General features: G+C 43.1%; 1 protein-coding gene across 3 annotated transcripts in view; it reads right to left on the reverse strand.

Moving 5' to 3' along the window:
- The window catches only part of MB21D2 (Mab-21 domain containing 2), a 118,200-nt gene that overhangs the window by 25,719 nt on the left and 69,003 nt on the right, over positions 1-23,478 (reverse strand). The window lies entirely within an intron of this gene.

Genomic DNA, 23,478 nt, shown 5'->3' on the forward strand with positions numbered 1-23,478 from the left:
AAGAGCAAATGCAAATAACTCGCATTGTAAAGAATAAGGTCCACTGCAGGGAAGTTCTACCGGGGGACCACGAGGAAGCATGAAGGCCAAAACTTAGTCTGACCTATTCCCGATGAGCCAGTGGTTTTCCCCATGGCCATGGTCAGGTCACTTTATCCTTTATGGCTTTTGCTTTTCTGTGTGCAAAACGGAAACATTCCACTGATCACATTCATTCACCTTATAACTGCACAGGCCCTCAGAACATCTAATCTAACTGCTTCCTTGTATGGATGAGAACCCCGAATGCCAAAGAGGTCCTGCTGGTGGCTACAGGCCACGCAGTGTCAAAACTAAGATGAGAGCAAGGTCTCCTGGTTCTTAAGCGAGCACTCCGATACCCTGCTATCAGTCAACTATTACCATACAAAGTGATGAGATGACCTGAAAATGTGTAAAGCTATATCCTTACACGACAGTCTGGCCATCACCCTAATGGCAACATTCAGTTGACATTCAATCTCCATAGTTTCTACTACATGGATATGATAAAATATAATAAAATATGCCATATCTGATACATTTATAAGCCAGTGTAATATTCATTTAAAGTTAAAATTTACCTTTAAAACACATATCTGAATTATTTTCACACCAAAGATCCTATGTTCTAGTGTATTTATAGGTAGCGTTAACCAAACACATTTAAAATAAAATCACAATTACCTGCAAAGAAATTGTTTAGGTTTCATTTTAATTAACGTCATAAAAAATGAATCCAATTTGCTTTAAAAACACTGAGTAAATGTCTGACAATCCCTGTAATGACTTGCAGCTAGAGAATTCCTAACTGCATCTACTCACTGATTCACAAAACCCATTTCTCTGGCCAGGCACGGTGGCTCACGTCTGTAATCTCAGCACTTTGGGAGGCCAAGGTGGGCGGATCACCTGAGGTTGGGAGTTCAAGACCAGCCTGACCAACGTGGAGAAACCCCATCTCTACTAAAAATACAAAAAATTAGCCCGGCGTGGTGGCGCATGCCTGTAACCCCAGCTACTACGGAGGCTGAGGCAGGAGAATCGCTTGAACCCGGGAGGCGGAGGTTGCACAATGTGAGCCAAGATCACGCCACTGCACTCCAGTCTGGGAAATAAGAGTGGAACTATGTTTAAAAACAACCACAACCACCACCCCCAAAAACAAAACAAAACAAAAAAACACCCTTCTCCAAAATAAGTCTACTCTCCTGGCTGAGAGCTTAAGAGACAGGAAAAAGAATATTTATGGCTAGCTTGGACTGCAGGACATATATTCATGTGTATAAAAGGTTACTTTAGAACTCCGGTACTCATGTTAACCTGTTTTATTCAAATAAACTTATTTTTTAATCAAACTAACATTAAAAGAGTGAAAAAAAATTAAAACTGTGGAAATAATAATTGTTTCCTATGCCAAAACATAGCAGAAATACTTCTGTCTGAGGACATCCAGATGGCCTAAGAACCTTTGAGGAAAAGATAGTGAAAATCACTGCATTTCAGGAACTTGTTTTTGAGAGACCTCAGTGAGTACAACTGGCATTGTCTAGTTTAGTAATATATCCAGCTTCACCAAGAGAACACTGAACAGTAGAACAGGGTCAGATCACTGAGGGATGTAAACTCCGAGGAAGAATTTAAGACTCTTCACCCCTTAAAACCGTGTTATCCATCCTCCCACTTGGACCTGAAGCTTTTTCTGGGGATAAGAACAATGTCACAGCCCAGGGTCTCGGTGTCTAAGGCCCTCATTGTAAAAGTTCAATTTGTTGGATCAAAGAAAAAATAAATTGCTCAAGTAGGTTGGGAGATGTAGTTGCCACAAATAATATGGCAAAACATTCATGTATTTTTAAATTTTTTAATGATGGAAAGTTTAATTAAAGTTTGTTGTTCCTCTTCTATGCCACGTACAGAAAAGGTGCACAGAAAGTCCTGAGAGGTACACAAAACAAAGTCTATCCAAACGCTTATTCCTCCCAATCTTTACCTTCTTATGTAAAAGATCTGCCTAAAACATTACATACCCCGAGTAGCTGTCCTTGATTATGTCTAGCTTAGGGGTCCTCCTATGTGCTCATGTTCTGCCATGTAGAAGAGCCCCAGTATATTCTACTTTCCTGTCTCCCATTCAGAAAGCCAGCTCTTGAGAATCGAAGTCTGGTGATGTTCAGGTCACTTACCTACTTAATTTTTTTGAGACAGGGTCTCACTGTCACCCAGGCTGGGGTGCAGTGGTGTTATCATGGCTCACTGCAGCCTGGATGCTACTTTACTTCTAGTTCCTAACACAGTAATTGGCACATGGTAAGCCTGTTGAATGAAATGAGTAAATTAGTGGTTTGGAAAACAGAGGACTGGATAAATGTGTGCATAGGGGAATGCAGTTCATTTCAGGCAAATCCTCATGCCAGAGCAAGTCAAACAATGGAGTATGGAAGAGGCCTCAGAGATCATCTAGTCCAATTCCCTCATTTTCCAGAAGCCAAGGAATGTTGGCATAGTGCCCATGAAATAAAAAGAAAAAAATTAGAAAACATAAAAGAAAATTAGGAAAAGCAAACATTCTCTCCTATTAAATGAAGCTTCCAGCCCACATGATCTGCAAGTGGAATTTAAATAATTAAAATTTTCACAACACTAATTGCATTTGGCCCTTATTAGTGACTTCAAATGTGTCCACCTATTACCTAATGGTGTCAAGTCTACATCTTCCAGGCTCAATTACTTAGTATGTAGATGAGGCAAGATTCTCCCTTCTCTCCCTTCTGTGTTTCTCCAGCCTTTCAATGCTCATTAGCACCTCCAACAGAAAGCAGAGGAAATGAAACTCCAATTTATCAATGTCAACTGTTGAACCAGCAAATTGCATCAGTCCCGCCCCCACATGGAAGTGTTTGGACAATTCTGAATAAACAAGATGTTGGCAGCTGTGTTCCAATGGTTCAGTAATTGCATTGTTTCCTACTGTGCTCTATGGGTTGTGAAATGAATTTATTAAATAACCTACACAAGGGGAATGTGGTGTGCTCTAGCAGACACAGCTCTGGGCTGCTGCTGGGAAACTGTCTATAGTCTCCCATGTTGACCACTAGTCTTGACTCCAATTTTTCTGGTCCTCAGGCTCCTAAACTACTCAGGAGGATAGTAATTCCGCCCTGGGCAGTAGAGAAATCTCTAGTACTTAAAACACTATGTGCTTTTTTTCTCCCCATGCAGAGGTTTAACATTTATCATATTCTCTATATACTAGAACCTTGCATACTTACTTTCAGACCAAACTATGCCCTTTGAGTACAACATCCGTAACACAAAATGGTACACAGGGCTTGTAGGAATGTAAGTTTAACTGACCACTTCGCACTGGATGACAAGTCAGGAAAGGAAAATTGAGTCAAGGCACGTGTAGCAAATGGTGGAGGGATTTAAACATATAGAATGGGAAGCAATTCTATTGTCTTCAGTAGGTTTGCCAGTTGGTATTTTGCCAGTTTTCTTGAGCTATTAAAACTAGTTGGTGTTTTATAAATTTAGCCTGGCTGTGTGACAGAATGAGAAACCATTTTCAAGTGAAGATGGAAAACCTACTTATATGTCATTGTGATTATAAAAGGGAAAAATAAATTAAATTTTAATACAAGTCAACCCTAAACCTAGTTGACCCCATGTCAGCTAGTGTTAAACTGGCCTCTTCATCTCAGGAGGCAGACGAGTTTGAGATTACAGAGAATGCCCTCAGAGAGAATCTCCCTGCAATTCTGGTATTAGCTGGAACCTAAATAGCCCAAGGTCTCCTGGTGGTTGGAGCATTTTTTTCTAGACGCAGAAGGTGGCTGAGTGCAGATAAGATAGGGGAGGACAGCTGAAGTTTGGCACTCACTCCGCATTCCAAATTAGGCGTCAATTGTTTTCCCTTTCTTTCTTTGTTTTTTGAGACGGAGTCTCGGAGTCTCGGAGTCTCGCTCTGTCACCCAGGCTGGGGTACAGTGGTGCGATCTCGGCTCCTGCAAGCTCCAACTCCCGGGCTCTGGCTATTCTCCTGCCTCAGCCTGCCGAGTAGCTGGGACTACAGGCACCCGCCACCACGCCTGGCTAATTTTTTGTATTTTTTTAACAGAGACGGCGTTTCACCACTTTAGTCAGGATGGTCTCCATCTCCTAACCTCGTGATCTGCCCACCTCGGCCTCCCAAAGTGCTGGGGTTACAGGCGTGAGCCACCACGCCCGGCCCCCTCTCTTTCTTAAAGAGCAAAAAGTATCAAAGAAAGCTTCTCAAATTAAGAAGCAAAATTTCACTCTTTCCAAGCTCCCCAACCTATTATCTTATAAATAGAACTTGATTCAGATCCACAATCGTGTATTGAAACGGACTCATGACCACTGGTCTGCCCAGCTGGTATAATCCGTGGCAGATTGTGTTCCCTGGGCTGGCTCACCTCCATGACGGGAACCATGATTGTGAGGGTTTAAGATGATGTGTGTGAAGCACATAGCCCAGTGCTGACACTTAGAGAAGTCTGTTGACGCTGGAGAGGTACTCTATTTCCCAGTTTCTTATTTAAACCTCACAGAAGCCCTGTGATGTATGAGTTACGGTCACTATTTCCCAGACAGAGAAGTTAAGTGGCTACTCAGGGGCATGAAGGGGGAAAGGAGAGTCAGAAACTAAAACCAGGTCTGGCTCATTCCAAATCTTACCTGCCCTTTTTTTTTTTTTTTTTTTTTTTTTTTTTTTTTTTTTTTTTGAGACGGAGTCTGGCTCTGTGGCCCAGGCTGGAGTGCAGTGGTGCGATCTTGGTTCACTACAAGCTCCGCCTCCCGGGTTCACGCCATTCTCCTGCCTCAGCCTCCCGTGCAGCTGGGACTACAGGCGCCCCCACCACCCCCGGCTAATTTTTTGTATTTTTAGTAGAGACGGGGTTTCACCAAGTTAGCCAGGATGGTCTCGATCTCCTGACCTCGTGATCCGCCGGCCCCGGCCTCCCAAAGTGCTGGGATTACAGGCGTGAGCCACCGCACCCGGCCATCTTACCTGCTTTCTGCAACAAAATGTTGGTGTTTATAGAACATTCTGTTTTTTCCAGACTGACTTAGTGTCCTTCAAGGCACTCTTCTGAATAAACTGATAGTTTGCTTCCCCCTCCCCACCATAAAAGTAGAATGCCATATGTGCAGAGAAGTTCCTGCTGTAGCTTTATGTTCCATATGCTTTGGCTGTGTCCCCACCCAACTCTTATCTTGAATTTCAGCTCCCATCATTCCCACGTGTTGTGAGAGGGACCCGGTGGGAGATCATTGAATCATGGGATTGGTTTTCCCCCATACTGTTCTCGTGGTGGTAAGTCTCACGAGATCTGACGGTTTTATTTGGGGAAATCCCTTTTGCTTGGCTCTCATTCTCTTGTCGGACGCCATATAAGACATACATTTTGCCTTCCACCATGTTTGTGGGGCCTCCCCAGCCGTGTGCAACTGTGAGTCCATTAAACCTCTTTTTCTTTATAAATTACCCAGTTTTGGGTATGTCTTTATCAGCTGCGGGAAAATGGACTAATACAACGTTCTTTGGATTCTGGCTGAATGCAAGTTTGTTTTATTTTCTAATTAGGAGCCCTCCAGCCAAACTGTAGGTCAACAGCCCAAAGGGCAGCAGAGTCAAGTGTGGGTTTTAAAAAGCCACACACAATGGCGCATGGAGAAGTGAAGATCAGCATCTGAGTCCTACCTGGAGTGTGCTCTGGAATGGGACAGGAGACCAAGGATCCACCGCACCTCTGCAGTAGGAGTGGGGCCCGAGATGCCTGTGTCGCTGACTCACAAGAGCTAGCAAGCCGTTTCCTCATCTGGGGCCTGTTTTCTCATTTGGAAAATGGTAGATTTGGACAGGTTGATATATTTTTTTTAAGTCATACTTATTAAGGTATACTATATATACAATAAAACTCACCCCCTTTTAAAGATGCAGTTGGATAAGTTTGGCAAAGGTATAAAGTTGTATAACCTCCACAATTAAGACAGAATATTTCCATCACCCCAAAAAGTTTTCTCACACCCTTTGGCAGTTAATCCCCTTCCCAGCCCCCAGGCAATCTCTGTTCTGATTTATGCCTGTAGTTTTACTGTTTCCTGAATGACATATAAATGACACAGTATATAGCCTTTTATGACTAGCTTCTTTCACTTAGCATGATGCTTTTAAAGTCCATCCACTTTGCTGAGTATCAATAGCTTGCTTCTTTTTGTACAGATGTGACACAATTTATCCATTCACCCGTTTCTGGGTTTTTGCTAATACGAATAAACCTTTTGTAAACATTTGTGTACAGGCCTTTGTGTAGAAATAAATTCCATTTATCTCAGATGAATACTTGGAAGTGCAATCGCTGTTCCATTTTTTAAGTGTGGGTGTGTGTTTGACTTTCTTATAAAGTGTCACATTATTTTCCAAAGTGCTTGTACCATTTTGCATTCCCACCAGCCATGTATGGACTGGATGACATTAAATGGGCAGCCTCAGATAATGACTGTTGTTCCTTTGACAAATCAATGCCTCATGTGTGCACTCTTCTGGTGCATTCTTCTGTTTATGTTTGTATGTATGGTGTATCTATAAATGGTGAGACACGATCTCACTCTGTTTCCCAGGCTGGAATGCAGTGGCACAATCACAGCTCACTGCAGCTTCAACCTCCTAGGCTCAAGTGATACTCCCACCTCAGCCTCCTGTATAGCTGGAACCACAGGCATGCACCACCATGTCCAGCTAATGTATTTGTTTATTGTAGAGACAGGGGTCTTGCTATGTTGCTCAGGCTAGTCTTGAACTCTTGGGTTCAAGGAGTCCTCCTGCTTCAGCCTCCCAAGTAGGTAGAACTACAGGTGCATGCCACCATACCCAGATAATTTTTTGTATTTTTTATTTTTGTAGAGTTGGGATCTTGCTAGTTGCCCAGTCTGGTCTCAAACTTCTGGCTTCAAGTCATCCTCCCACCTTGGCCTCCCAGAGAGCAAGGGTTACAGATGTGAGCCACCACATCAGGCTACATTCTTCATTTTATTCAAAAAATATATTATGAACATAGAGTTTTTCTGACTCTTAGTATGTTAATGCTTCAAAGATGTGTGTGTGAGTGTGTGTGTGTGTGTGTCAAAGGGAGAGAAGAGAAAAAAGATGAGGATCCACTGATGGACATCTGAGCTCTGAGTTCTGAATAATGCATTGACATGTTTCATTTTAAGCACTGTTTGGGTTCCATTCCGCACCCCCACCCTCTGCAAGCTAATGACCTCACCACTTTGAGCACCCAGCTGTTGCTGTCTGAAACCTGACTTTCACTATGAACAGACTCACAGCTGCAATACTCTGCCTACCTAATAATGCATGGCTCTTATCTGCTTCATACATCCCTTTTGCTAACCAACTTCACGAGGCAGGCTCCTCTGTTTTTCTGGTTATTTCTCCCCAAACCAGTTATCTCTCTGCAAAAGAAAAGGAAGAGGCAAGTACATCTTGAGAAGGAGAAGAGTTTGGGTTGCAGTGCAAGTGCTATTGGAAGTCTGCCTGTCTGTTCATTTTGCCACTTAAAGTGTTGTTCATGACCCAGAAGCAAAGGCATCATCTGCTTGCTAGAATGAAGAATCTCAGCCTGCATTTGGGACCTAATGAACCAGAATCTGTGTTTTAACAGAAGACCCAGTGGATCTATAGGCATGTTAAAGTTCTGGAAGCGCTGGAAAGGAACATAAATCACAGGGAGTTTCCATTTATTCAATTTAAGGACTGACCTGTGGGTATGAGATGGCCAAGCTAATAAGGACAAAACCATGTCTAAAAGGCTGTGTGGTCTGAAGGAAATAGCCGACACCCAGTGATCCTCACCTCCTGATACCCATAACTCTTGTGTAGCCCCCTCGAACACTGAATGAGGGCTGGCCTGTGTGGCAAATCCAATAGGTAAACATGATAGTATGACACTTCGGAAGCTAGGTCATAAAGACACTGCAACCTTTTCTTGCCTTGATTCCTTGGATCACATGCTTGGGTAGAAGCCAGTCACTATGTTGCAGCACTTCAAAGGAACCTTGTGGAGAGGCCCACAAGGGGATGAGCCGAGGCCTCCCAACACCAGCACCAACTTGCCAGCCATGTGAGTCCGGTGGAAACTCTAGCCCCAGTCAAATTTTAGATGACTGCAGCCCTGCAACCTCGTAAGAGACCACAAACCAGAACTACTCAACTACACCACTCCTAGATGCCTGACTCCAAGAAACTGTGAGACCACAAATGCTTACTGTTGTTTTAAGCCACTCAGTTTTGGAGTAATTGATTACTCAGCAGCAGAAAACCAGTACAGGAACAGAAAGATGGATCTGAGGCTGGGTTTTCTCAACTAGTAGCAATTTTCCAGTCACATCACCTTCTTAGTATCTCAGATGACTCATCTGTGAAAGGAGCCATGGCAGTTCGTCAAATCTTCAACACTTTTGGATGTAAGATGCACCGTTACTTTACAAATCACTAGAATAGCAAAAAATATTCATATTTAGACAATCAATTCTAAGATGCATACTATTATTAGGGATGTACAATTGTGAGAAAGGGGAGCATCTTAAAAAAAAAATCAATGAAATACAATTATTTTACTTGTTCTGCCTACCACACAGAGATGGTGTAAGGATCAATGGAATAACAGATGAAAAGACACCTGGAAGGAACTTGATGGGCAGCATCCTGAAGCACCACAGCTTGAGAAGGGGAAATGACATTACAGTTATCCAAACTAGCTAATTAAACTGGCTCTGCTGGGCTTTGCCAACTCACTTTTAATGCTATTGCCTCAGGCTCCTATCACAATTTATACTCAAAATGACTGCTACAAAGCCCAGCTGAGAGGAAAAAAATAGTCAAGGAAAACCATCTACAGCAGTGTTCCTTAAACCTGTTTGAGCATAAGAAATCACTTGGTGCCTTTGTTAAATATACACCCAGGCCCCTTGCCTAGAGACTTTGATTCAGTAAATCTGCAGCTGGCATTGGAATCTGTATTTTAACAAGGGCCCTAGGCAGTTCTTACGAACATACAAGTTTTAAAACACTGATCTAAACAAGATAATATTGACACACTTACTGATATTTTTTCTTGGATCAAATTGTAATAGAAAATCACAAACCTAGATTGCCTTAGTTACGTCCCCTCCCCATATAAAAATGTTTTCAACTAAGTGAAAGATTTTACTGAAGGCCAATGCAAAAAAACTTGTCTTACCAAGTAAAGTTTATCATCAGCTGGAAAACTTAAGTGATGGCAAATTATACTATTCAATGTTTATAATATTCACAAATCTGCATAATAAAGATATGAAAGCGTATGTCTGGTCAGGTGCGGTGGGTCACGCCTGTAATCCCAGCACTTTGGGAGGCCGAGGCAGGCAGATCACGAGGTCAAGAGATTGAGACCGGCCTGGGCAACATGGTGAAACCCTGTCTCTACTAAAAATACAAAAATTAGCTGGACGTGGTGGCGTGCACCTGTAGTCTCAGCTACTCGGGAGGCTGAGGCAGGAGAATCAATTGGACCTAGGAGGCAGAGGTTGCAGTAAGCCGAGAGATCGAGCCACTGCACTCCAGTCTGGGGAAAAGAATGAAACTCCATCTGGAAAAGAAAAAGAAAAAAAAAAAAGAGTACCTCTACTGACAGACCTGTCTCTTTTAAATCCATCAATAAAAGTTGCTAGGCAACCATTTTTTCCTTTTTTGCATAGACTGCCAGGAATCTTTTATCTAAAATTTATGCGCTCAAACAATAGCTGTCTACCTATGTCAAATAAAACATGTCCTGCTACATAAACCTTCCTGTGAGACTTTAGCTTTGCCCTGTATTTTAATGGACACATTACAGTAAAATCTTTTTTCTTTAGACTTTTTTTTTAGAAGAAAGCAGAAAACAAATTTTAAAATCAATAATGTTACGTAATTTTTGTTGTTGTTTCTAATCACATTCAGACTAAACAACTGTACCACAATTTCTAGCAATTCTTCTTCCAGTTGCTTGGGTTGTCTCCCCTCATGGCAATCCCTTGGCCTGCTTTTAAAACACAAAACAAATGCTAACCCTATCTTGGCAAGGAAAGTCAATGACTCATTCAAGCCAAAGAGTTAAGAGACTAAACAAAAAATAATTTTAGAGCAGCTCCTCAAAAGGCTCTTCTTTTTTTCCTCCGACGTACAACATAATTTTCTGACAATCTGACGCAACTATGGCAGCACCTTCAAGCCATTAAAAATCTTTTTTCTGCAAAAACGAAACAAAAACAAAAAACTTCCACTTCGTTTTTAAACATCACACTTGTGTGCCTTCAGTTTCGCAACAGAAATTCATCCTTGACCTAAACTTCTAAATATTTCACAAACAATAATTAAGTCACTAGAACCCTGCTGTGAAAAGGGCATTTTCTGACAGATGGGCAACGAAGTCAGAGCACAAAAATAGACTCTATGCTTTTCCAGCCTTACAGAGCAAGGAGACACGGGGCAAGGGTTTCCATATCAACCCGCAGATCAACCCTAGAGCTCTGGGGGTACGTAGTGTCTCAAAAGCACACGACTGAGTTGTCAATACTTTAGATCGTGTGGTAGTGTTACTCACTGTTGTTCCAATGAAGTTTCTCAATCTCTATGATTCTTCTCATACCAGCCTGGCTGCCCAGGCTAACTTCACCTTCTTCTTCTAGGGAAAGATCTTTTCCTCTGTTGAGTCCTGCAGACTTCCCTCTCTTTCCATCAAGGCTAATCCCATCCTTATCTGTATTCCCATGACACTCAACATGGCATCACAAATGGTTGTCTCATATGTCTGTCTCTGCTACTGAACCAAGCAGCTTGAGGTCAATGATCTCAGTTCATTCATCTTTGAATTGCAGGATCAATCACACTGCAGGCACATGGCACATGGCAGGTACTCGGCCAATTGGTGTGAATGAATGAATCGAGTTCAGTGACACTGAGGTCCCTCAGATTCTCTGACTCAAATCCAGTTATGAGGCCGGGCATGGTGGCTCACGCCTGTAGTCCCAGCTACTCGGGAGGCTGATGCAGGAGAATCACTTGAACCCAGGAGGTGGAAGTTGCAGTGAGCCGAGATTGTGCCATTGTACTCCAGCCCAGACAACAAAGCGAGACTCCATCTCAAAAAACAAAACAAACAAACAAAACAAAACAAATCCAGTTATGATGCAAATAAGGACATGAAGACGGAGGAAGTAATTTTCCCCAAAGGTATATCCAAAAAAAAAAAGACAAAAATCCAGATTTTCTCATCTCCATTCCACTGCTTTTCCATCATGCCTCCTCTTTGCACATGCTGTTTTCTCCTGTGGGGCCACTACTTTTTGTGTCTTCTGCCACTACTTTTCTGACCTTCCCAAGCTTTCTCCCAAGTCCTTCACATCTCAGCCAAGGAACAAAAACAAGGAAGCCAAACACAACAAGGAAGTGCCAGTTGTTCTACTGTGAGAGCAAGACAAATTGGGAACAACAATACAATGCTGGCAGAATTTCTTTCCGGGATAGACTGAAATGTTCCTTGGATTGTGCAGACAATTGCTTTCTATCAGAGGTACAGATGTTTGAGAGGACTCTTCATTTTTTTTTTTTTTTTTTTTTTTGAGACAGAGTCTTGCTCTGACGCCAGGCTGGAGTGCAGTGGCGCAATCTCAGCTCACTGCAACATCCACCTCCCAGGTTCAAGCGATTCTCCTGCCTCAGCCTCCTGAGTAGCTGGGACTACAGGCGCACGCCACCATGCCCAGCTAATTTTTGTATTTTTAGTAGAGACAGGGTTTCACCATGTTGGCCAGGATGGTCTCAATCTCTTGACCTCATGATCAGCTTGCACTGGCCTCCCAAAGTGCTGGGATGACAGGCGTGAGCCACTGCGCCCAGCCAATTATTCACATTTTATTTGCCCATGGATCTTTGGAAAGTGTCTTTAAAAAAAAAAAAAAAGTCTTAAAAACATACAACCACATTTGCAAATTTTATTCCACTTAATCCAGAAAAATGCTAGGCTCTGATTCCCAAGTCACTTACAGATTCCAGGAAAAAAATGATAACAATTTGATCTAATTTCTTAAAACATTTTAACTGTCTGTTGGTCTAAAACTGTTAAGACATTAAGAATCATAATCATTTTCAATCTTAACTCTGGAATTAAACTAAAAAAATTAGATGAATCACTTCTACTATTGTCTCTGTTCTACCTCTGTTTAAATATAACAAAACTCTGCCAACTTACAGATTTACTAGCCTTGATCCTAGAACTCATGGAGAAAAACCTGACCTCCTTTGGAAGATCAAGAAGAAGAAAGGATTGGAGGAAAAAAAGCCTTCCCTCAGACAAAAAGCTTTTGATTACAGGATGCCACTATTTTCAGAATGTTCTTAGCACATTCCCAGTAAAGCACCATTATAGCCTCCCTCTCCGGAGTTGAAAAAAAAGTCCCACCACTCCTAAGCTGGGTGTCTCTGAGGTGTTGGAGTGAGGCAATAGTGAGGTCAGAGAATATGGTTATATGCTCTGGTTTGTTTCTGAGTGGATGGAACTGGGTTATATATCAAGAGCTCTAATTATAGACATAGCTCTATCCCTACCTGGACCTCAGCTTCCTTTAATATTAAATAAAGGGCATTCCTTGAAGGTAGCATTCGGTGACTCCCTAACACAGAGATAATCTCAGAGCATGTTTCTGAAAAAGCAGAAAATGGATCAAATGTCTTTAGGGAGTTTACTCTATTTTACTTCTGCTACAGAAACCCAAGGGTGCCTGGCACCCACCCCAAGCCATTGCTTCACACAGAACTCTAACACACAAAAGCAACCTGGGTGCTTGTTATGGGCTAAGTTGTAGACTTACAAATTCTTATGTTGAAGCCCTAACCCCCAGTAACCTCAGAATGTTACTGTATTTGGAAATACAGCCTTTAAAGAAGTGATTAAATTAAAATGAGGCTGTTAGAGTGAGTCCTAATTCAATCTGACTGGTAGCCTTATAAGAAGAGATATCTGGATGCACAAGGGTGCACATACACAGAAGAAGGCCATGTGAGGACACAGCAAGCAGGCAGCCGTCTGCAAGCCAAGGAGAGGGGCCTCAGGAGAAACCACACTTACTGACACGTTGAACTTAGACTTCCAGCCTCCAGAACTGTGACAAAACAAATTTCTGCTGTTTAAACTACACTGTCTGTGGTATTTTGTTATGGCAGACTTAGCAAGCTAATACAATACAATCAGCCTGCCTAGGTTTCTCCTTTCTCTAAAGAAAAGACTTTCATCTTAATGCTGGTAACTAATTTTCCCAAGGTCACCCAGTTACTTAAGCATCAGAAGAGGTACTCGAACACGGCTCATGGGAAGAAACAGGTACCCTCAGACATCTGTACTTTTTTCTTTTTAAAAAATGCAGATGGTACAACAAAACACCAAAACACTTGGCATAGACATCCAAAGACCATACCCAGGGTACGGTCATAATGCTTGAAGAACCCATTTTAAATTAGGATTATGACACTGAAGAACTAAAAAAATACATGTTAAAATATGCCCTGTTTGAGCCCAGAACTATGTCAGCATCTGCTGACCACAGTAAGTATTAGCAGTTCTTCTTTCCCCCTAGAAAGCCAACACATTTCCTCCTGAGAGAGCTCTCCATTGCTACTTATTCTCCTCTGAGTGGCTTTCTTTCCCAAAAGGGCCTTCTGAAGGCTGTAAACACGGAGAGACATTCCCACATAAACACGCCTATTGTTAAGAGTATTACCGTACATCAGTGTCAACATTAGCACTGGAACATGTCTCCTTCTCGGCTCCTGGTCACACTCAAGGCCTGAACAGGCAATCCTCCATTCCTGTCCGACCTGGGCTCCCCACCAAGCACAAGACGCAGCTCAAGGGGAGAACAAGCTGCAGACTGTAACAGTTCATCATTCCAAGGCATGCCCCTCAGCAGAGAGGCATTAAGATGAGCTCCTGGGAGAGAACCCAATGGAGGATTCCTGTAGCAAACCTTGATTGTCAGACCTGAATCAAGGAAAGGGCTCTCGCCCACTGGTTTCCAAATGACATTCCCTGGATGAGTCTGGCCTTTCTGCATCTGAATCATCTCAAAAGGTTTTGCAAAAAAAATATAGATTCCAAAATGCCATTCTAGGACATTCCACGTCATGAGTCTGGGGCTTTGGATTCTGTATTTTTAAATGATCCCCAGGTGACTGTCTAATCTGAGAAACACACAAAACTGCCACACATTTTTTAGTTGAAAGAAAACAAAACAACTGAGAAGAAGCCAATGCCAACAAATCACAGTTCTTACCAAGTCAGTATCAGAAACATCAGAAACCCGGAAGTACCGCCCATCTACTTCTATATTAGTTTTCTATTATTACATGACAGAACACCCCCAAACTTAGGGATTTCTAACAACAAACACTTCTTATCTTTTCGTTTCTGTAAGCTGAGAATCCAGGAGCAGCAGAGCTACATGCCTGCACAGGCACAGGCTCTCTCAGGAAGCTGCAGCGACATCACTCATGGCTGGAGCTACAGCCATCTGAAGGCTTGATTGGGGCTGAAAATCTATTTCCAAGTCATTGACCAGAGGCCTCAGTTCTTCACTGGCTGCTGGCAGAAGGCCTTGGTTCTTTAACACGTGGGCATCTATATGAGACATCTTAAGTGTGCTCATGATAGCAGCTATTTCCCCTACAGGAAGTGATCCAAGAGAGGGCAAGGAGGAAACCACAGTGCCTTTATTTATTTATTTATTTATTTATTTTGAGACGGAGTCTCGCTCTGTCGCCCAGGCTGGAGTGCAGTGGCCGGATCTCAGCTCACTGCAAGCTCCGCCTCCTGGATTCACGCCATTCTCCTGCCTCAGCCTCCCTAGTAGCTGGGACTACAGGTGCCCACCACATGCCCGGCTCGTTCTTTTTTGTATTTTTTTAGTAGAGACGGGGTTTCACCTTGTTAGCCAGGATGGTCTCGATCTCCTGACCTCGTGATCCGCCCGTCTCGGCCTCCCAAAGTGCTAGGATTACAGGCTTGTGCCACCGCGCCCGGCCACCACAGTGCCTTTAATGACTAGTCTATACAGTTGCACACTATTGCTTCCACTTTTGTCCATGCATGAAAAGCACGTCACTAGGTCCAACCCACCTTCAAGAGAAAACTGGGCTCCATCTTTTGAAGTGAATATCAAATAATTTGTGGACATATTTTAAACCAGCATACTTTCCAATGTTTCTGTCACGCCAAGAATGAAGTAGAAATTAGAGATACAAAAATACATACACGATTTTGACTCTGCCCTCATGGAATCTTGGAGCAGGGATAGAAGGGACAACGGAAGTATCCACTGTATTATCTTCCTTTTTGGAAGTCAAACTGGTGAATGCCCATTTAGGTCAGGAACAGAGGCACATCGTGTACTGAATTAGAAGTCAAAAAAGCCTGGGTTTGAGACCCTGGTTTCCCACTTTTAGCTATGTACATCACTTAGCCACTAAGTTACGACCTTTTTCTTTTACAAAAGGAAAATTACTTATGACTTCGTGGTGGTGAGGGGGGAGCGGGAGGCCCGGGTTTTGTGAGGGCTAAAGAAGATAAAGTACATGGCTGTGCTGGAAAGCCAGCTGAGTGCTGTAAATATTAACAATTACAATTACTAGCATGCTTATTATAAGCAAAAATACATACATATCAGAAGGTGAAGAGGTCAACACACACAGGTCACCTTAATTCCTTTTGCATGTACCCACTCTGGATTTGTACACCTTCTTCTTGGAGCAAAACAGCCTTCTGCTTCTCTCTGGGGCCCTCATCTCCCTGCTCCAAACTATGTTTTCCTTCTGCTAAACCTGTCCTACCTGTGGTGTTCCTGGCAATTAGAACTGGATGGGCCCTGTACAATGTACTTAAACAAGTGCCCAATGCGACTTCATCAAGCAACTCATCTTGAAGACTTACAGTTAACTGCTCCCTAAATGTTTAAATGTTCATTTATGTTGAAGGTGACAGTAAGAAGGAACAGCACATAAATATAGAAGTTTCTGGAAATGTGTTGTATTTGCAGATATGTCTACACATAGATTTATGGTGTGTGTGTGTATCTATTACTTACCTAAGTCTAGATCTAGATACATGTAAAAACAAACTACCAAGAGAGAATTCTACCGTCATCAGAATGGGAGCTTTCCCAGAGCCCCAGAGGAAGGAATTTGATTCAGAGTATAGCCGCTAAAGAAAATGTCAATCTATATGTCAATCTATACGGAAAACAACCTTCTAACCACCTAGGAATATAGATGTATTTGAGAAAGTTCATTCTCAATTCTTTTTCAAATCCCTTTCTCATCTTTTCCCAGTATGTTCAGACTCTTAAAAGAGATCCAACAAATTCCGTTTTAGGGAAACTCACCGTGGAGAAGCATGTAACATTAAACCAACCCCCGGCCACTGCAGGTAAAAAATAAAAAGCATCTCTATGCAGAGATAAGAAAGGAGGTTGGAAAACAATATTCGAAATTCCTCCAACCATTGGGGGGTAGAAGACATACTTCAATAAAAATGTTTCAAAAAGATAGGTCTTTAGCGAATAAGCCAAAAATCTAAAGATCATTACAAGAATAAGTCTAACGTCCCCCTGCAGATATAAAAGATGATCATGAGAGGGAACACAAAAACTCGAGGCGTTCAAGTTTCAGAAAGCGCCTGCGGTGTTCCCCTTTCTGCAGGAAAGGGCGAATAACTGAAATTAGAAACATACACATTACACATTTTCAAAGTCACCCAAAGGGACCAGTATTTTGTTCAAAATGAAAAAGAAAATCAAAGCTCCTTTACTGAATTCAACCACCATAACTTTGTGCTTGGGAGTATGCCAAAGACTTTTTTCTCTTTTTTCTTTTCTTTTCTTTTCTTTTCCTAGAACCTCCCTCTGAAGCTAAGTCGCGGTATCCAGAGTGCGTTATTCGGAGAGTTTCCAACTGAATTTCCAGCGCAATCCCTCCAAACCTAGAAAACCCAGAGACTGTTCACAAGAGCATGACTTGTTAGAAACAGGTGAGCAAGGCGCTATGGTAGAAAGTTTCTTGTGGTGGGAGGAGGTGACCAGCTGAATCTCCCCAGATGACTTAATAAGAAAAAAACTGCTAAAACACAGTATTCGTATGGGCCTCTTAAGCTCCCTTGATCAGCAGAACAGTCAAATAACTCAGAGGCTTTGGCTAGGCAGCTGCTGAACAGATGAAGGCCGGGAAGATGAGGTTTTAGTTGCTTAAGACAACTTCTTGGAAACTTTTCCGACCTTAAAATTGTTATATACAAATACTTCCCTGCAAGCACTGGGAGCTTCCAAGTTGTTCCTTTTAATGAACACCAAAGCTTATAGACAAGAGGCAGGTTGTAGAAAACATATTATAGAAAGTAAAGTCAGCATACCATTTGTATAGTGGACAGAACACAGGTTTTAGATTTAAAGACCTAGAAGCGAATTCACGTGCTCTGTCACACAGTAGACTGACTTAGATAACCAACCCTTTGGGGCCCCAGTTACCTGTATCTCTTAGAAAAGGAGGAGAGGGCAACAGATTATTCTGAAAACAAAGTAAGTATCTTCATGAAAAGCACTTTGGATGAAGTAAGGGAACCACACAGTCAAGGAGACCAGCCTACAAACTTACACAGTGCAGGCTAGCTAGCAAAACAGAACACATGCGCGCAAAAACAATGGAAGGCAGGTGTAGCAGCCCGCCTCCCCGGTGGCCCCTAACCTTCTGCTGTTCACACCCTTAGTCACCTCTCACCTTGTATCAAAGGTAGCAGTCAGTGTGATAAATAGGAGTGATAGTTTTTGCATCCAAGATTGGGTTATAAAAAGCATTGCAGCTTCAATCTTAGTCTTTTGTCTGTCTCTCTTTCTCTCATCACTCACTTTAGAAACGCCACCTGACATGATGTTGAGTAGCCCTACGGAGAGGACGAAGTGAAGAAGTGAGATTTCCTGCCAAGAGCCTCACAGGCGAGCTTGGAAGTGGATGCTCCGGCCCAGTCAAGTGCTCCAAAGGCTGCGACTCTGGCCAACAACTTGACCACAGCCTCATGAGCAACTCTGAGCCAGAGCCACCTGCTAAGCCACTCCCAGATTCCCGACCCTCGGAAACTATGGGAGGTAATACACATTTGTTGTGTTACAGTGTGGAGTAATCTGTTACACAGCAATGGGTAACTAATACATCAGGCTACGCTGGGGGTTGCTAGGGTTTGGAAGAGGAAGAAATCCCTGAAGGCTAGGGGTTCTTTGTCAAAGGAACAGGTTTTGAAGGAAGGATGAGTTTGTAAGAAGTGGCAGAGTCTAATGTGCTGTAGACACGAGTAGAAGTGAACCAGGCAGAGGGGTGAGAGGGTTTCAAAAAAGCTCCATGGGCAGTGGGTCAAGAGCCAGGGATGGCAGGCCAGAGTGTCTACACTTTATACAGGGAATGGAGCGCAAGTAGGGTCCTTAGGCAAGGAGATGACTGGGCAGTAGCTAGGAGTGTGAGTCACCACTCGGGGGGCATATAAAAGATGAAATAGCTGTTGTAAAACCAGAGGCAGAGAGGTCAACCAGGAGCCTTCCATAACGACCCAGTGGGGGAAACAAAGAGCTGAACTGGGGCACAGCTGAAGTAGGAATGGATTGAAGAGATGAATGGGAAGTACGGCAGGAACATGGTCTACCGCGTTGAACACTGGCCTCCCGTGGCTGCCTGTCAGAGCCAGAGGTTTCTAAGCACTCACTTGGTCATTTAATATGTGTGCATATTTAGTTCCATGCCTGAGGACACAGCTACCGCAGGACACATTTTTCACTCAAAGCACCACCGTTCATGCATATAACATGCTGTTCTGGTACACAGTGCATCGCACTACAAAATTAATGCCATAAATATTGTAGATGTTATAGACACAAAATTATAGTAAATATGTAAGCCTCGTTTCCTCTTAAATCAACTTGGCCGCAAGAACTGACTCCAAATTACACTATCTTTAATAAAATGAAGTCAACTAATAATACTGATAATAAAAGAGAACACATGGAAGTAATACAGAGAAAATTCAAAAAATAATCCTTTATACCAGTGACAGGTCTGAGGAGGAAAGGCCTGAAGAACAATATTAGTATTATCAATCTCATCAAGTCATCCTATGCAACAAAAGAAAAATCATCAATGGAGATTCAAAGAACATTCTGATCCTGGAATTTTTTGGTTCTCTGGGAAGTGGACATGGTCCAATGACTCCGAGGTTGTCATATCCACTGTGCATGTTAAGTGCAATCAGGGCCATTCTAGTGGAAAGTATGGCAGGAAAACTGACAAAAGGGCCCTAGCCTTTGGCAGACTGTGTCTTTGACCAACAGAAGTCTTAAGAGACTGGAGGTAAAGAAGTAACATGCCCTCGGGGTGAAAAGAACACATGTGGCCTTTCCTTCCCAGATATACAAGGGTAGTGCCCAGCTAGCTTAGTGTGCGTGGGAGGTCTTTTAGCCTACACTCATTTTGTAGTTAGGAAAACTGAGGCTGAGAAATTAAAGCTACTAGCTCAGGTCAGAGAGCCTGAAGATGAGATCGGGGCTGGCATCCAGATTTACTAAGGGAATAACATACTTCAACCCCGGGCAGGGAGAGGCTCAATCACCCACATCGGCAGCTTCGCTAAAGGATCCTCTGTCACTAAAGGATCCTCTGTCACTAAGTTAGTCCTGTCAATGGAACTACAAAAGACAAGTGCTGAAAGAAAGCTCCTTCCTGTCTCTGACACGTCAGAGTGGAATGTTCGTCAGCTTTCTTATGGGGAACACGTGCTAAAAACCCAGCTTGAGTAACCTATGCTTCTCTGCTTGCTATGATCAGACAAGGAGACTGTCATCACAGCGTAGAGGCCAGTCCTGCTAACATCATACTGTGCTGGGACCACAGAGATGCTCAGCAAGCGTCCTTTTAGATTAAAAAGCAATAGAGGTAGGGACATTTGCTCATGAAAGTTAGACACGATAAATTCACAGAAATATAAACATATCTCTACTTGGGAAACAGTGACGTCTGTATACAGTATGTACATATAAATAGCAAGACAGCTGGGTCAGGGAAGAGAGAGTCGCTCTCCATCCCAAAAATCGTAACAGAAAACCTATATTCACATCCTGACTTTACCACTTAGCCATGTGACCTGCAGGTTACTTCACTTCCTGGAGCCTTGTTTACCCAAATTATAAAATAGAAATAAATATCCTCTTCTTTGCCAACCTGCCAAAAAGATTGCGAGAGAGAAGTACCTACACAGCCCCCAGCCAGGCTCACAAGCAGCCATGGCAAACCTCCATGCACAATCAGACAAGGAGCCTCCTGAAACGTATGCTCCATTTGTGTATGAGTCCCACACTAGCAGACTCGGGCCAGAGCACCTGTCCTCCCAGCCCCAGAACTCCCACTCCTCCTCTCCTACCATGCTTACTTCATCTGCTGATTATGAAATGTGCTATTTCTGTCCAGGGTTTGATTCCTGCTCAACTTTTTTCTTTCTACTTCTGCCTCTCTCAGCTAGAAACCTGTCCTGACCCCACCTGAATCCCCCCGTGTTGCAGCCACACCAGCCCACGGGGCATCTAGTGCAGCCAGGCACTCTCACTTACACTGTCCTTACCTCGGTGATGATGGAGCCTGGACGCACAATGCCCACTAACAGTCAAGCTTATTTTTATTTTACTTCCGTACTTTTGGAGGCAAGGAGTGTGGACAGCTTCGCTGCCCTGAATGTCGCTTGGTGCTCATGTGAATTAGATGTCCCCATCTTCATCACCCTGTCAGGAGACGGATGCCCCCACTCATGTGGTTACTTCAGAGGCAAAAGTATCTCTTCCCTAAGACCTCTGCCAATCTCTAGTTGCCTCTCCCCATTGCTGTGCGCTCTTTAGCTTCCCCTGTCCCTTCCTTTCACCAACTGATTAGTAAATGAGCAGATGCAAAAGCTTAAAATCCAATCCATCGCAAGAACAGAAAACCAAATACCGCATGTTCTCACTCATAGGTGGGAACTGAACAATGAGATCACTTGGACACAGGAAGGGGAACATCACACATCAGGTCCTATTGTGGGGAGGGGGTAGTAGGGAGGGATAGCATTAGGAGATATACCTAATGTAAATGACGAGTTAATGGGTGCAGCACACCAACATGGCACATGTATACATATGTAACAAACCTGCACGTTGTGCACATGTACCCTAGAACTTAAAGTAAAATAAATTTTTTAAAAAATGCAATCCAAAGACCACCCATCCACTTCTGTTTACAAGCTCATGTCTCCTGATACCTCTCTCCTCTGGCAGATGGAGCCAGCACAAGCTCTTGAGGGAGATTAGGTGGAGCCCTGGGACACCTCTAAAACAGAGCTCCCCAATTCTGATGGGCTGGAGACTCCAGGGAGAGAGGAAATGCTTCAACACCCTTTCCCATCAACCTGACCCCTTCTTCACATTAACTCTTACGGTCTGATTCCAGCCTGTTCCTTCACAAGGACACCATTCACATACAACCATGTTTTGCCTGAAAAAGAGAAACCTGAATAAGCCAAGAGCCCTCCTTTGATGTGTAGGAGAAAGTCTGTTTCCAAGCCTCCCATCTCTCGGCCAGGCAGTTGGCAGCCTCTTTCTCTTTTCTCCTCCAAAGGAAGGCCAACATGATTAAAGCTCTGCCCCTTTCGTTCCCACTTGGAACGTTTACAACTGGTGATTAATAGCCTCTTAAACAAGAGTGATCCTCTACTCACTATTGATTTGGCTGCTAAGTCAATTTGATTCAAAAGTAAAAGAAACATGTATTCATTGTCTCAGTTCCTCGGGAAACTCGGAAGTTGCAGACTAAATGATGAAGAAACCTACAGAACAATAACAGAAGGATGATAGGGTGACCAGCACATATTCCTCAAATGACATAAAGTACTGAGTAAGGTTTTTTTTCCCTTTATAATTAAGAGCCAGGGTAAAAGTAACTCCAGCCGCTTCCATCAGTTACATGTCACAGGAAGGACAAGGTACCATTCCTAACTCGGGTAACTGCCTTTCGCATCCCCAAAGGTTCTCATTTCACTGTAGAGTCCAGGGTAAGCTTTGTGGTAGAGAACATTTTGCAGCTATGAATCACAATTCCCATAAAGAAGTGTTTCCCCTCCACTCCCTGACTTGCTGAGCATCCTCATCTATGTTCCTATGCTCCAATTATAAATTCCCATCCCAAGACCGAAGGATCACAAAGATGAGCAAATCCTCCAGCTCTGCTCCTTAGCCCATAATTCTTGCCTCAGGTCTGAAGGTTCCACACTCTAACAGGTTGATAATCTCTGCCTTCCCCACCAGAGTGCTCAGAGGGCCTTAAGGGGAGGAAAACAGAGACCGAAATGTCAAATATTACTTCACTCCCCTCCACCAGAGGCTCAGAAAGAGTGGTACACAGGAGTCCACATTCTTTTATGCTCTAAAATCATGCCAGAGGCCAGGGGCCAGTGGCTGGGGGCCAGGCGCGGTGGCTCATGCCTGTAGTCCCTGCACTTTGGGAGACTGAAGTAGGGGGATTGCTTGAGCCCAGGAGTTCGAGACCAGCCTGGGCAACAGAGTGAGACCCTGTCTCTATGAAAATTAAAAAATAACTTAACCGGGCATTAGTAGCACACACCTGTAGTCCCAGCGGCTTGGGAGGCTGGGGTGGGAGAATCACTTGAGCCCCTGGAGGTTAAGGATGCAGCAAGCCATGATCGTGCCACTGCACTCCAGCCTGAGACCCTGTCTCAAAACTGTATCTATGAAATAAAATAAAATAAAAATAATGCCTTTAGCTAAGTCATTGAAACATTCTGATTAAATGCCCAATCATCTGTCTGGTTTAGACTCTAATCACAGTCATTATCTCATCTTTTAGTTAAATGTTATAAAACTTACATAGCATATCTTATGAATCCATATAAGCCTTTCTTCCATGCACATCTGAGATACATACAATAACAGTAATAAAAACAAGAGTAATAACATTAAAAACAGTATTTATAGAGTGCTTACTCTAGGCCAGGCTTGGACTAGTTCATATACATTACTTCAGTGAATCTTCATAACTAAGTTTTGGTATTTTGTTTATTTTGTTTTTATATTTAATTACCTGCTCTACTGTTCTTCCTTCCTCTCCTGCACCAATGCCACAAACCACGCCCTTGGCCCAATGTGTTCACATGTACCTAAACAAATCCACCCCACAGGGTCACCGGCAACACAGTTCCAACTCCTAGCCCGCTCACAGCATCACCTCTTATGGAACCTGGAGATTTGGGGTCTCAGAAACATCTCTTTCTAAAACCTACCAAGAATACCCTGAAC

The sequence above is a fragment of the Chlorocebus sabaeus genome, chromosome 15 (assembly GCF_047675955.1).
Source record: "Chlorocebus sabaeus isolate Y175 chromosome 15, mChlSab1.0.hap1, whole genome shotgun sequence".
Taxonomy (NCBI): Eukaryota; Metazoa; Chordata; class Mammalia; order Primates; family Cercopithecidae; genus Chlorocebus; species Chlorocebus sabaeus.